Source organism: Mixophyes fleayi, chromosome 11 (assembly GCF_038048845.1).
Source record: "Mixophyes fleayi isolate aMixFle1 chromosome 11, aMixFle1.hap1, whole genome shotgun sequence".
In the NCBI taxonomy this organism is placed as follows: domain Eukaryota; kingdom Metazoa; phylum Chordata; class Amphibia; order Anura; family Limnodynastidae; genus Mixophyes; species Mixophyes fleayi.
In genome coordinates, this window is record NC_134412.1 from 81,465,281 (window position 1) to 81,479,494 (window position 14,214).

Below are 14,214 nucleotides of genomic sequence, written 5' to 3' on the forward strand. Positions count from 1 at the left end.
TTTTATTTTGTTTTGCACGGGTTGTGTGTCGCTGTTCAATGGAACTGTAATGACTGTTATATCTGAGCTGAATCCCTGAAGAGCTGCAATATAAATCTAATGTTTAAGGCAATGCTGCATAATGAAGTTTTTTCTAGAAAACCCATTTTCTTAGCTCTATTATGTCCAGATCCCACAGCTTAGAAGGAACAATGGTATATTTGTCTAATGTATATTAGTGTACATGTAAACTACATACAGTGGAGGCAGCCATCTTTTTGGCCTGAACTAGTATTCATCAGAATACAGCTTATTAACTCGGAAGTAAAGACAAATTGAACATGCACAATCATTTGACCAGCTTTAATTCCGTAGTGCACATGAATACCCCTCACAGTAGACTTTCCTGACCTGAGTCATTAAGGAAAGTAAGGCAAAAAAAAGAGTAAATGTTCTCCGGGGCAAACCATGTTACAATGCAAGGGGTGCAAATTAGTTTAGTATTTTGCACATAAGTTTAATCCTAGCTGTTGTTCCATCTAGAACACACATACTTGATAGCTTTACTTTTACACCTAAATGTAAAGACATGCCCTATCCCAACTATAAATCTGTCCCCACATTTTAAATTTTCCTCCCCCTCCAATGCAACATGGATTTGCCCAGGTGCAAAGTTACTCGTTTTTTATGCTTTTCTCTCCTTAATGACTCGGGTCCTCCATGATCTAGGAAACCGCTGCACTCTCAAAAAATATTGCATTAGTTATTTTTATTGTGTAGACATTGCATGAAATAGCTATAGATTGCTGTGGCTGGATTTAGCCTTCAGTACAGTAAACCTGTGCCTAGAAGCTGAGGGGTAGAGCTTGCCCCCTCTTCTCATCAAAAGAGAAATGAGGTAATAAGAGTATAATAAAACTAATATTTATAATAAATTATGATGAATTGTGTAGGGCAAGTGAGACAGTGCTCTAATCTGTGACAGGATGAACCATTTACTGTGTTTAAAGGTGTGGCTAAAAATATCACTGTGTGGTAAATTTATCAAACTAAGGAAAAATGGAGGTGTTGCCCATAGCAACCAATCAGATTCAAGCTCTCATTTGATGGAATGTACTAGTTAAATGATAGCTAGGATCTGATTGGTTGCTATGTTGCAACACCTCCAGTTTTCCCTTTTAGAAGTTTTAATGAATCTACACTGTGACTTGACTATGTACTTCTCTCTCTCCTCATGTCATTGTCTGTAATACAGTATTTGTTTCCAGTGACAAATCCCATAGTGATTCTCTGCAGTGAGCCTTGCAATATATTTTTCAGTAGTCTGATTTAGGCACTAGTTTAGCTGTCTTTGTGGGTAATCACATGTGAAATCCACCCACAGCCAATCAGAAGTGGCTGGGTCATCCTGGGACTTGTCATTCCATAATAACAAAAAATGTTGCATACGCCTGTTGGAGAAGTCTGAGCTGCGTGTAACATTCCCCACTCTGTGCAGACATTTCCCACACACTAAAGGTTAAGCCGGCACTTATATGAATGGAGTCACACAGGTGCTATAACAGCCAGCTGAAGAGTAAGATTCCTGTGTAGTATATATTCAGCTACATTAAATGAACGCAGGCTACTTTGGAGCTCTCCAAATTATTGCTTGAGACAACGAAAAATAAAGTATTTGTGGTAGAAGTTGACGGTGCTATTATGTAGGCTGCAAGATTAGCCCTCTTGTTAATCTCATTTATAACCTGGCACCAGTCTGGTACTGTAGAGTCTCTGGAAATGAAAGGACCTGCAGTTAAATTACCCCCATTCCTCCCCTCAGAAACACTGTATTTTCTACAGGACACCTTTGGCTTCATCTAGGAGCATTTCATATGGGAAAGTGCAATTATAACTGCAAAATATCAATGTGACACGTGAAAGACAGTCCTGATGTCCCCTCGGTCTCATGACTTTGTGTATAAACGAGGTTCCAACAAGCAATATTCTTGGAGAGAAGGTTATAATTAATGAAGGACTTGATACAGAAGTGATGGTAGACTTAGACGTGATGTTTTTACTTTAGTTGCATGTGGAGACCACAGTACCACGATTGGTCCTACAAAGCGTGCACTGGGATACTTCCAAAAAGTGGAAAGGTGGAGTGCAGCAGTATGTGCCATTGACATAGCGAATCCCACATGGGACAGCCCCGATTTTAGTAGACTGTTCCGCTTTCCTGCGCCTCATTTAACTTGTCCCAATCAGAGGAGGAGAGACAGAGGTGGTGTTTTTTTTCTATTAATTTGTAGATGCCCATTTCACAACAGTGCCACCTCCTGGCCAGGTGGAGAAGTGTTCTGAGGGAACAACCTGCTCAGAAAATATTCCTTCCCCAGAAGATCCTGCTGATCTTTATGGCAAAAAACAATAAATTCTGTGGACACTATTTAGACGACCGGGGTTTTTGAACCCGGGTCTCACCAACTAGTGTGAAAAAAAAAAAAAAAAAAAAAAAAATTTTTTTTTTTTAAAAAGTAAAAAATATCTCTCTTATCTTTGTATTTCCTCATCGCTGACTGTCCGGCAGGTTACATGAAGAAATTATGTAATTCCTATTGGCCAGGGAGAAAATTATGCATTTAAGGCGGCAATAGCGAACCCTACGCCTGGATTACATTATACAGGCATAGGGTCCGCTATTGCCGCTTTAAATGCAGAATTTTCAACCTGACCATTAGAAATGACGTAATTTCAGCTGACGGACATTCAGCACGGATGACATATTAATGGGAATTTGACAGGTAAGAGCCTCTGTCCCCCACCAATATCCCGGGTTCCCATGCCCGGGATATTGCCGGGGTGGCAGTATGAAAGTGATATTAGTAACGCACCCAAGCATCCCATTCACTTTAATAAAGGCTGTGAATATAAGTGATACAGAATACAATGGTCTGCATCGAGATGAGGATTGATAATAAAGATTGCAACTGACATAAAAAAGTGGCGGTATTCAGGTTTCCAATATTAAAAATCTGGTAAAGTGGGCAAGTTTAAATAATTCCGAGGCCTGATGTCTGTATTGTACAAATGAAGGAGTTTTACAGAGATAACTGTGCTCCACTTTTCATAAATATCCTTCGCTGTATGGAGCACTTAAAAAGTCTCTGAAAGTCAGGAAACGTTGATTATCATTAATGGACAAGGAAGGCTGTCTGGAGATGAGCTACATGGCTAATGATGTCGAAGTCTGTGTTTCTTGCTTGTATTTTAAAGAAAACGTATTAATTCGTTATCGCCATCATCATTTATTTATATAGCGCCAGCAAATTTCGTAGCGCTATACAACTGGGAACAAACCGTAATAAAACGATACTGGGTAATACATACATACATACATACAGAGAGGTAAGAGGGCCCTCAATCTTGAGTCAAAGACTCAGGGCTAGATTTACTAAGCTGCGGGTTTGAAAAAGTGGGGATGTTGGCTATAGCAACCAATCAGATTCTAGCTGTTATTTTGTGGAAGGTACTAAATAAATGAAAGCCAGAATCTGATTGGTTGCTATAGGCAACATCCCCACTTTTTCAAACCCGCAGCTTAGTAAATCTAGCCCTCAGTCTTGGTGCATGCAGATTATATAACTGCATCACAAAACTTACCCAGAAAGACTAAAAGATCATAATATGTACAAGGCCGGTGCAAGGTCTGTAGGCGCCCTAGACAAAGTTTCAGCCTACATCCCCTGTGAGGTTCTCACACACCATTTGTTTTTTTTTGCAAATGAATGAATCGGAAGTCTACATTTATTGTCATTATTTTACTGGCACCTCATGCTCTATATTTGACAGTTGCAAGGCAAATATAGAGCATGAGCTGCCAATAAAATAATCATTTTCTCCACCATAGTTTTAAAATCAAATAAAGAGCATGAGGTGCCAAACAATAATCACCCCCCCCCCATTTGTATTTTTTTAAACTCATCACTTCCTGCATTTGTGCACCTCTTTTGAAAAAAAATAACATTCTATTTACTTACTGTTTTTGCACCAGAAGACTTGTCAGCAGATGCAGGGGGCTCTTCACACTTCTTCTGTCCTCTCCAATGGCTGCCAAAACACTCCTCGGGTTCCAAAACACAGAGGAAGGGGTTAGACTGGAACAATGCATGCTGGGAGGGGAGGGGGCTCTGGGAAATAACTTTACTCACACTGTTTGTCAGTGACAGACAGCGTGAGAACATGGGGGGCGCGGACAGCACATTTCTGGACCTGGACGGAGGTGCCTGGCGTCAGTGATCATGTGTGAGTGCAGCGGGCGGCGCGGCCCGGGCGCATCCATTAAAAAACCACTCTGAAACAGCAGGTGCCATTCCGCCGCTGTACTCTGTCCCAAACACCGCTGACTAGATTAGATAATCTAGTCAGCGGCACCCTGCAGGTCCCGGCACCCTAGGCAACTGCCTAAGGTTGCCTAATGGAAGCGCCGGACCTGACTATGTATAGCTTGGAGCAGAGAAGGGAAAGGGGGGACATCATAGAAACATTCAAATATATCAAGGGTTATAACAAGGTACAGGAGGGAAACATTCTACAAAGGAAGAGAAGTATTGGAACACGAGGACATGACACTGACACTGGGGGGAAGCAGGTTCAGAGGAAAATTTGAGGAACAATTTCTTCACAGAAAGGGTAGTGGATAAGTGGAATAGTTCCCATCAGAGGTGGTAGAGGCTAATACAGTTGAGCAATTTAAACATGCTTGGGATAGTCATATGGATATCTTTACAAAGAAATAAGGATCAAATAGGGTTGGTTACCATAGGTTAAAAAATGGGCAGAGTGGTTTTTATCTACCTTTTAATTTAAAAAGCTACTGTTATCTAGACTACTGTCTAATTTAACGACATGTTTGGGAAACACCAAAAAAACTGATATTTCAAACAATTATTTGCCTACACGGATTATTGGGAGGCCTCCCAGACCCTCGGGGGCTGATAATACTTCCTGAAGGCCACTTATCGGGCCTGTGAAGTGGACAGGGACGTATTATAATGACACCAAGCTCCGAGAACACTGAGAACATGACGTGGTGACGTGATTTACTGAATTTTATGCCTTGCCTCTCCCACTCGCTGAAGCAAATGGCGTCATCAAGCCACACCCGTATCCTCTTTTCATAACTTCTCCCAGAATGAATGTATAAAAAGTAGGTAAGTAAGGTAATATGGTGGTAATTGTACAGTACTTTAATATCTGACCACACTTGTAAGATATCCCTCTAGAAGTGGCTCCTTAAGGTATAGTGTTATCCACCCTATAGAACCGTAACTTAGAATTCTAGCGCCTGGGGCGAGAAAGAGAAATGCCGCCCCCCTAGCCCTCAATTTTAACCAAATATTCTTAAATTGCGCCTCCCTTCAGCGTTGCGCCCTTAGCAGTCGACTCTGTCGCACAGCTACGGCCCTGTGTGTTACTAAATATTTTAGTGCTTTGTGGTATTATAATATACCAGCCCACATACCCAATTAAAAAATAATTGCACATTTGGACATGCCCCTCTTGCCCACGTGCTGTTGGGGTGCATGGGGTAAACTTATATCCCACAACAATTGGAAGTCTTCAAATTGGGACAGAAATGAGGTGTGGTCACGTCACTATTACAGTGTGGCTACATCAAGATGGATCGTGGCTACAATCAGGGGGACGGGCTTAGCGCTTTGACAGCTCTAGACAGGCCCTTACCCCCCCATTTAACACCATTCCATTGCTACACAATCCGGTGACAGGTACGAGCGGAGCGGTACTCAATCACCGGTGCTATGTAGTGTAGCAGTGATCGGGATATACCTCCGCGGGACAAAGGTGTCTGAGGGAGGGACTGCTGCATGGAGCCCTCAAATCGGGACTTTCCCTCCTACATCGGGACAGTAGGGTGGTAAATAAACAAAATGTTTGTTCTTATCCAATTATTTGCCAATGCCAATGTATATATTGGTTCAGTCCCAGAGGTGGAACTAGTGAGCTGTGGGCCCCAGTGCAGGGAGGCGGAGAGGAGAGACCCGCGGCCCCCTGACCATCTGCATCTGCCATGCAGTGGGCCCCATTATCTACATGGGCCCTGTCCCACCAATGGTAGTTCCGCCACTGTTCAGTCCACAAAATTTCTGCCTCCACTCTGTGTAGGAAACACGTTACTCCATATGGGTTTCTATGCCGTTCGAAATACTGTATCTTAATCTCTTTCAGTTCCAGGTTCTGAAATGTTATTTGAAGCACGATCATCTTTCATGTCAGCTACGGCTTGTGAAGTACTATGGGATTATTGCTGTTTTTTACAGACATTTTATAGGCGCTGGCTTACGGGTTACAACAATAAAAGACAGATGAACAGATAAAAAGATGGCAAGACACGCATAAGCAGGTCACCCGGCGGGAGTTACAGTATGTCCTTCCCGGTAGAGATAAAAGTTAGGAATTTCTACGAGCCACTGTGATACAAAAAAAATAACTGTGCAAGGAGAACATTAATATTATTGCATGGAAGGAACTTGGAGATTTCAAGCGTAAATAACTCTCTAGAGTAAAACAAACTTGTACTATCCTTCATGTACTTTTTTTTTTCGTTACCCTGGGTCAGTTGGAGGGGGATCTGTAGCTGACATAAGCCTGCTGGGGGGGGGGGGGGGGGGGACAAGAGGAAGGGGGTATTGGGGGCTGGGTTCAGAGCAGGGTTAGCCAAATACTGGATAAATTAAGCAGGACAAACAGACAGCTCACCTCTCAGTGAACTCTTCACCCAGCTAACCTGCTCTTCACTGGGTCCAGCACAGGTGGAGTGCAACGGATGCACAACTTAACGCTCACTCCCACAGCCTTCCATAACATTCACCAAGTGCACCTTCCTCTGGGAGAAAAGCACACACACAGGCTCATTAACAATTCTCTTTCCCTGCCTGTTCTTGGAATCTTCCGTACACTGGAATTTTAATGCTAGATTAAAATGCAAATGTCCTCATTCATCATCTCTCAGTACATGTTTCATACGTAATAAGAGCTGGCTTTGGGACGCACGGCTGTGTAAAAAAAATCCGAAATGAAAGTGAACTGGTCATTGACACATAATATACCTCAGTGATATCGGTAGTTGAACTGATGCCATGTGGTCTATTTACTAAACTGTGGGTTCAAAAAAATGGAGATGTTGCCTGTAGCGACCAATCAGATTCCAGATGTCATTTTGTAGAATGTACTAAATAAATTGTAACTAGAATCTGATTGGTCGCTATAGGCAACGTCTCCACTTTTTCATACCAGCAGTTTAGTAAATCTAGCCCCATGTCATAAAATGTCTGCCTCCTTTGGGTGTAGGGAAGGGTACACTTTAAGGTCTGTTTCTCACTTTTGACTCCATGCAGTTTAATAGTGATACAATTTCCAACTGTGTAGTGAAACTTAGCATTGGTAATAAAAGTTCTCTTGCGTCCATTATTGCCAGAATTCGGTGTCCCGATTATTGGGAAGGGCCGTAACTATGGTGGTGCAAATGGGGCGAGCGCCCTGGGCGCAACGCTGAAGTGGGGTGGGGCGCAGTTTATTAATATTTGAGGTTCATTTGGTAGTTAAGGGGGCAGCAATTTTCCGTCTCGCTCCAGGGGCTAAAATTTTAAGTTAGGACTATGTGTTGTAAGGTATGTGCTGCAGGAACCTGCCAGTGATGTGTGAGGTAGTGCAAGCATGTTTTATGGGAAAATAAGTGGTTTGGGTGCGGCCTAGAGTCCTTAGAGTTGCCAGGCCGTAATAGGCCGCACCCTATCCCAATTCCAAAAATTGGAATGTGGGTGTCAAAATTCTAGTGGATTTAGTGGATTCCTCTTTCGACAAACTGAATTAGGGCTGGCACAATATGCACTAGAACGCTGGAGCATACTTGCCAACTTTCCCGGAATGTCTGTGTGACTCCCGGATTCCGGGTAGGTCTCACGGACTCACAGGAGAGTATGGCAGTCTCCCGCATCTGCTCACTTTCTAGTGAAGTGGTCAAAATTAGATCCAAAATGCTGCGATTCTCTGTAGAATGACGCGTTGCGTTATTGCATTGCGGGGGCGGGGCTAAAATGGCGCAATTTGCTGAGCTCCCCCGGCAGCTCCCAGATGTCGACTTCAAGAAGTTGGCAAGCATATGCTGGAGTACAGGTAAAAGTCCAATATTCTGCCACATATCTAACATATATATATATATATATATATATATATATATATATATATATATACTATAACTCATTGGACCCGCCATCCCCAATAATTAATTTTCCTCCACTAGAACTAGCAACCTTCCTCTGTAATTAATTTCTTGCTCTATCTCCAACCACACTCACATGTAAATGAATCCTCCCTTCCACCACCCGCTTCACCTGTAATTTAATTATTTCCAGCAGCACTCGCCTGTAATTCATCACCCCTGTAATTAATTTTCCTTCTCCCCCTGTAATTCAATCTGTTATTTAAAAGGGGGGGCAGAAAACACTTCCAAGAACCACTCCTGGCTACCTGCTGTGTGTAAACAAACATAATTGACCTAATTACAAAGCAAACCACGAAATGCCTTAGTTTTATACTGGTGCACATCCATGGTCTGCAACACCTACTCTCTGCTCTCTGGAGGCACCTCCCAAAACTAATAGAGTGCCTGGGTTTGTGGAGAGGTTAAAAAATCTAAAGCGGCAAAAGTGTAAGGGCTAGATTTACTAAGCTGTGGGTTTTGAAAAAGTGGGGATGTTGCCTATAGCAACCAATCAGATTCTAGCTGTCATTTTGTAGAAGGTACTAAATAAATGAAAGCTAGAATCTGATTGGTTGCTATAGGCAACATCCCCACTTTTTCAAACCCGCAGCTTCTGCTGTAAATCTAGCCCTAAATGTCACATGACTAATCCAGCCTCCTACCACTTGAGAAAAAAACCTTTTACTAACTTTTCTGTTGTTCTCCAAAATGCTGCTTGGTTTAGCCTTATTCATAGCTTAAATTAATCATTAGAATGATGGGAAATCAGGACTGCATTTTGTACGTGTCAATTTTTTGTATTTATTTCGGCCAAAGCACTCCTGGGGGCAAATGTATCAAGCTGAGAGCTTCTGGCGGGTTTGAAAAACCAATCAGATTCTAGCTATCATTTATTTAGTACATTCTACAAAATGACAGCTAGAATCTGATTGGTTGCTATTGGCAACATCGCCACTTTTCAAACCCACCGGAAAACTCTCAGCTTGATACATTTACCCCCTAGAAATACGCTTCTCCACCGGAATATATTATAGATATATGTATGTTATATCTAATAATATTAATTATAGTATCGATATACTATAATACCCATTGTTAATCCGGCCCTGTTTATGACCTGCAGGTAACATGTTTTGTGAAATGATTTAATTTACTATTACAAAATGATTAACTTGTAACTGTCAGATTTTGCTGAACCTTTTTATTGCTGAATGGCGTAATTGTTATAGAACACACTGTTAATTAGGATTGCTTGAGATAAATATGTTGGTTCTGACATGTTCCGTATTTATAGGATGATTGCCAGTTTGACCTATTGAGCCACTGGTTAACTTTGAATAGACCAATCGTAGTAAAGCTAGGCAAAATGTTTAACAAATGTAGGATCTTGTGTAGAATCAGGTGAAGGTATATTTGTGTAGAGTAAAAAATGAATTTCACTACTACGTGTGCGCCATGTAAATCACATTCTGCATATGCGACTCCTTACACTTATAGAGGTGAATCGAGGAATGCAAGGAGCGTGCAAGCCTAGGGCAGGTACAGTAAGGGCACGTTCAAGTAAATGCTAATGTTTAGATAATCATCGTCATTGTTTATCTTGGTGCCAGCCCTAATGCAAAATCTACTCCTCTTTATAGACGTATCTATATATGTGTGCACATCTAATTGAGTCACATTAATGTAGATGCACCCTTACTGTACGCTTGCCCCTCTTCCCTCCCCTAGTGTAGGGAGACGACTGTCAACGATACCCAAAAATCTGCACACGGGCATAAGCATACTAATTACAGGCAAGTCATGTGGACGGCTGGGTGCGTGTGGGTCGTTTACCTGGGGAAGCGATGGCACCAGGATGCACTATGGGAAGAAGGCAAGCTGGCGGACACAATGTGATTCTCTGGGCAATCTTCAGCTGGGAAACCTTGGGTCATGACATTCATATGGATGTTACTTTAACACCCCTTCATGGCAACGGTATTCCCTGATGGCAGTGGCCTCTTTCACCAGGATAATGCACCCTGCCACACTGCAAAAATTGTTCATTAATTGTTTGAGGAACATGACAAAGAGTTCAAGGTGTTGAATTTGTCTCTCGTTGTACCAGCTGGTACAAAAACAGCTGTAGCTTTTGTACCTTGGATTTTACACCTGGCTTGTTGAAGACAGTGTCGGACTGGGGCATGAAGGGCCCACAGGGGGACTGCAATGGTAGTGGCCCACGAGAGGGGGTGTGGCCAGCCACCATAGAGGTGAGACCAGACACTAGAGGGGAAGTGGTCAGCCCATCAAGGGCATGGTTAGCGACATAGTGTAGTATATAAAGAATGCAGTGTACATAAATAGTGCATAGTCTAGGCCCCACCACTTAGATCGGGACAAAGTTTTGCCCCATTACAATCAGAACAATTGACAATTGACTGTCCTGCTCTCTCGTACCTGTTCTTGCAGCGTTCACTACCTGCTGCTGTCTATGTCTTTAGCTCAGTTGCTGTCTGGACCCTGGAATGTTGGGGTCCTGTTTTGAAAAAGGGATATGTACATTAAATATGGAAAGCCTAGCAATGAGGGCACACTCTAGCCCCCTTCCCCAACCAGTCACAATGTTAAATCAATAGCTCTCACGTTTAAAGGGTGGGTGTGAGTGTGAAAAGCACTAGGCCACTCCCCTATAGCAAAAAAACTTGCATTGTTGCGTACACCATCGTCAGAAGTGTACACTGCCTGCTCAAAGAAGTGTGACATATCTCCCGGCAGGCAGAACAGAAGTCAGGGACAGTGCCCTAAAAGCACTATATACGTAGTGGAAGTTGTGTAGATGTTATAATGAAACAGACAAATATGAAAAAATAATGTTTCAAAGAAAGACAAAAATTGAAAACGCACACAAAACACATGTACAAGCAGAGGGGCACCTTGTCTCAGAATAGTAAGAATTATCATGCGTATCTGCATACTATTACTACCCTTAGTGAGAATATATAGTGCCACCCCCAACCTTGGCTCCATGGGAATTACCTTTGCTGCATATCAGGGGTTGGCTAAAATCTAGTCAAGCCCAATGGAACCAACAAATAAACATTCATATTATGCCACTCAGTAGTGCCCCAGTTCAATTTATGCCACAAATCATATTATGCCACACAGTAATGCCTCCAAATTATATTATGCCATACAGTAATGCCCGCAAATCATATTACGCCATACAGTAGTGCGTCAGTTCAATTTATGCCACAAATCATATTATGCCACAGAGTAGTGCCCTCAAACAATATTATGCCACAGAGTAGTGCCCCCAAACAATATTATGCCATACAGTAATGCCCCCAATTCATATTATGCCATACAGTAGTGCGTCAGTTCAATTTATGCCACAAATCATATTATACCACAGAGTAGTGCCCTCAAACAATATTATGCCACAGAGTAGTGCCCCCAAACAATATTATGCCACAGAGTACTGCCCCCAATTCATATTATGCCAAGAACAGGCTACCCCCCAAGTAAAAAGGGAACATTGTCAAGTTTGAAAAAAAAAAAGCAAAACAAAAATTACAATAAAATAAAGTAAATGTGACTTACCTCTGCTTCATTTCCTCTCTGTGGTCGGCTGGGCAGGGTCCTCGCAGCTCCTGTACGCTGCCAGCATCGCAACGTCATGGCGTGTGCAACCCCTAATGGTGCAGGTAACTTGCCCTTTGCAAATTTTGGACTTGGGTTGGTCCCACCTACATAGAAAAGGGCAGGTGCAAATGGGGAACTTAAAGTGGCCCTGGGAAAAAAGCCTGAAAGTGACATCATGTAGACGGGGCCAAATAAATGTTAGGTGGGGCCCAGTATGTGTGTGCGCCTACTGTATGTCCCTGAGTATGTGTGTCCTTTTCTTGTCACTTTCCTGGCCTGTGGCTGTTGGTGTTGCTGCTTGTCTGGATATGGCAATGTTGGGAGTCCTATCTGGAAAAAAAATGGGTACATGACGTTTAGAAAACTCCAACCAGCCCCGGCGTTAAACTAATAGCACACACGTTTAAAAATTAGGCCTCCCTCCAGCCCCAACATTAAAATAATAGTATTCACTTTTAATAAATAGATCTATTTCCCTCCAACCAGCCCCCACATTAAATTAATAGTATCCGCATTTAATAAATAAACCTATTTCCCTACCTCCAAACAGGCCTAGCAATAAATAGCATTTAAGTTTAATAAATACAACCATTTCCCACAACCATTCCTGTCATTAAAAAATTCACATTTAATAAATAGCCCTCCTGCCCAAACTTAACCCCATATTCAATTAATAGCCCCAAACCACCCCAGCATTAAAGGTCCCGCCACCTCATCATAAATTAATAGGCCCCACTATTAAATTAAGTTGGCCCACCATCACCCCACAAATAAAATTGCACATATTAGCCACCAGCTACCTCACACCCACATTATATTACCACAAGCCCCCCTGCCCTCACCCGCATTTCACTTATAACAGCCCGCCTGCCCTCACCCCTATTTCACTTATAACAACCCCCCTTGTCCTGGCCCCTATTTCACATATAATAAGCCCCCCCCCCCCATCCTCACCCCCATTACATTGCCAAATGCCCCATTGCCCACACACATATAACACACACACACAAATTCATTTGTCATACCCACAGACACACACACACTAATACATTTATCATACACACCTACTCACCCCCCCTCTCATACACTCATTTTACATACACACAGACACACACTAATACATTTATCATACACACTGACACACTGACACACACACACAGACATACACACACTAATACATTTATCATACACACTGACACACATTCTCTCACACATACACAGACACACATCTTACCTTTCCTGCTTTGCTTTCTCGATGGCAGTGTAGGTAGGGACCGTGTCTGCGCTGATTGGCTGAGTGACTGTGTCAGCCAATCAGAGCATAGCAGAGGGGGTGATGGGAGACAGTGAGCAGGAAGCTCCTCTGCTTTATCAGCAGCACAGGCTGCTACTACACTTACCTCTACATGGGGGTCCTGGTGATTGCATTCTGGCCCCTCCCCCTAGCAAAAAGAGGTGGGGTCATCGGACAGTGGGGCCTACCGGGCATTTCCCAGAGACCCTGCCAGGCCAGTCCGACACTGGTTGAAGACATTGAGAAAAGTCTCCCCACTTGCTTACACCATATTTTGGCTCAAATGACTAGTAGCCAGGTGCTCTCCTGACATTAGATGGCTGAGGTCCTGGTTCAGATCCCCCTTTGTACATAGGTTGGTGCACCTGGCTGGTTAATAACATTGAGAAGAGTTGTCCTACTTACCTGAAGGATGTGTCAGGAACCCCTCCAACCAATACAACACCACCCGGAGTCTACTCAGATAGTCAGGTGTTCACTGGAGCCCCTAGTGGTGGGGACAGACTTGGCTGAAGACTACTGAGGGTCGTGTGGCGTGTATCAGCTGCGGGGAACCCAGGAGCAGAGGATAATGGCAGGCAGCGATTCCAAAGAACAGGCCGAGGTCAGGGGTCACTTGCTAGGAAGAATAGTCAGGAAACAAGCCAAGGGTCGAGGTCACGGGCAAATCAGCAGAAACTGTGGTATAGGCCAGAAGGTCAAAGGCACAGGCAAACAGGCAAATCCAGTAAACAGGCAGGGGTCAAACACGGTAGGCAACAATCCAAAGGTAACACCAGGAACACAGCAGCAGGCAGCAACACAGGAAACTGGAAGCTATAACCGGCAGGGAGGCTAAGCCCTCCCTGCCTTAAATACAAAGCGTGACCAATCAGAGCCTAGCTCTAAAACTGCCCCCAGCCTATGCCTAATAAATTAATCAAGCAGAATTAGCCCGCAGGCTAGTAAACTATTTGCGCACGCGCCCAGCAGTTCTCCTTTGGTGGGACGCGGCGCTCTCTCCTTCAGCCTCCCGGCCATTGCCTAGGCAACGGCCAGGGCGAGCCCCGGAAGT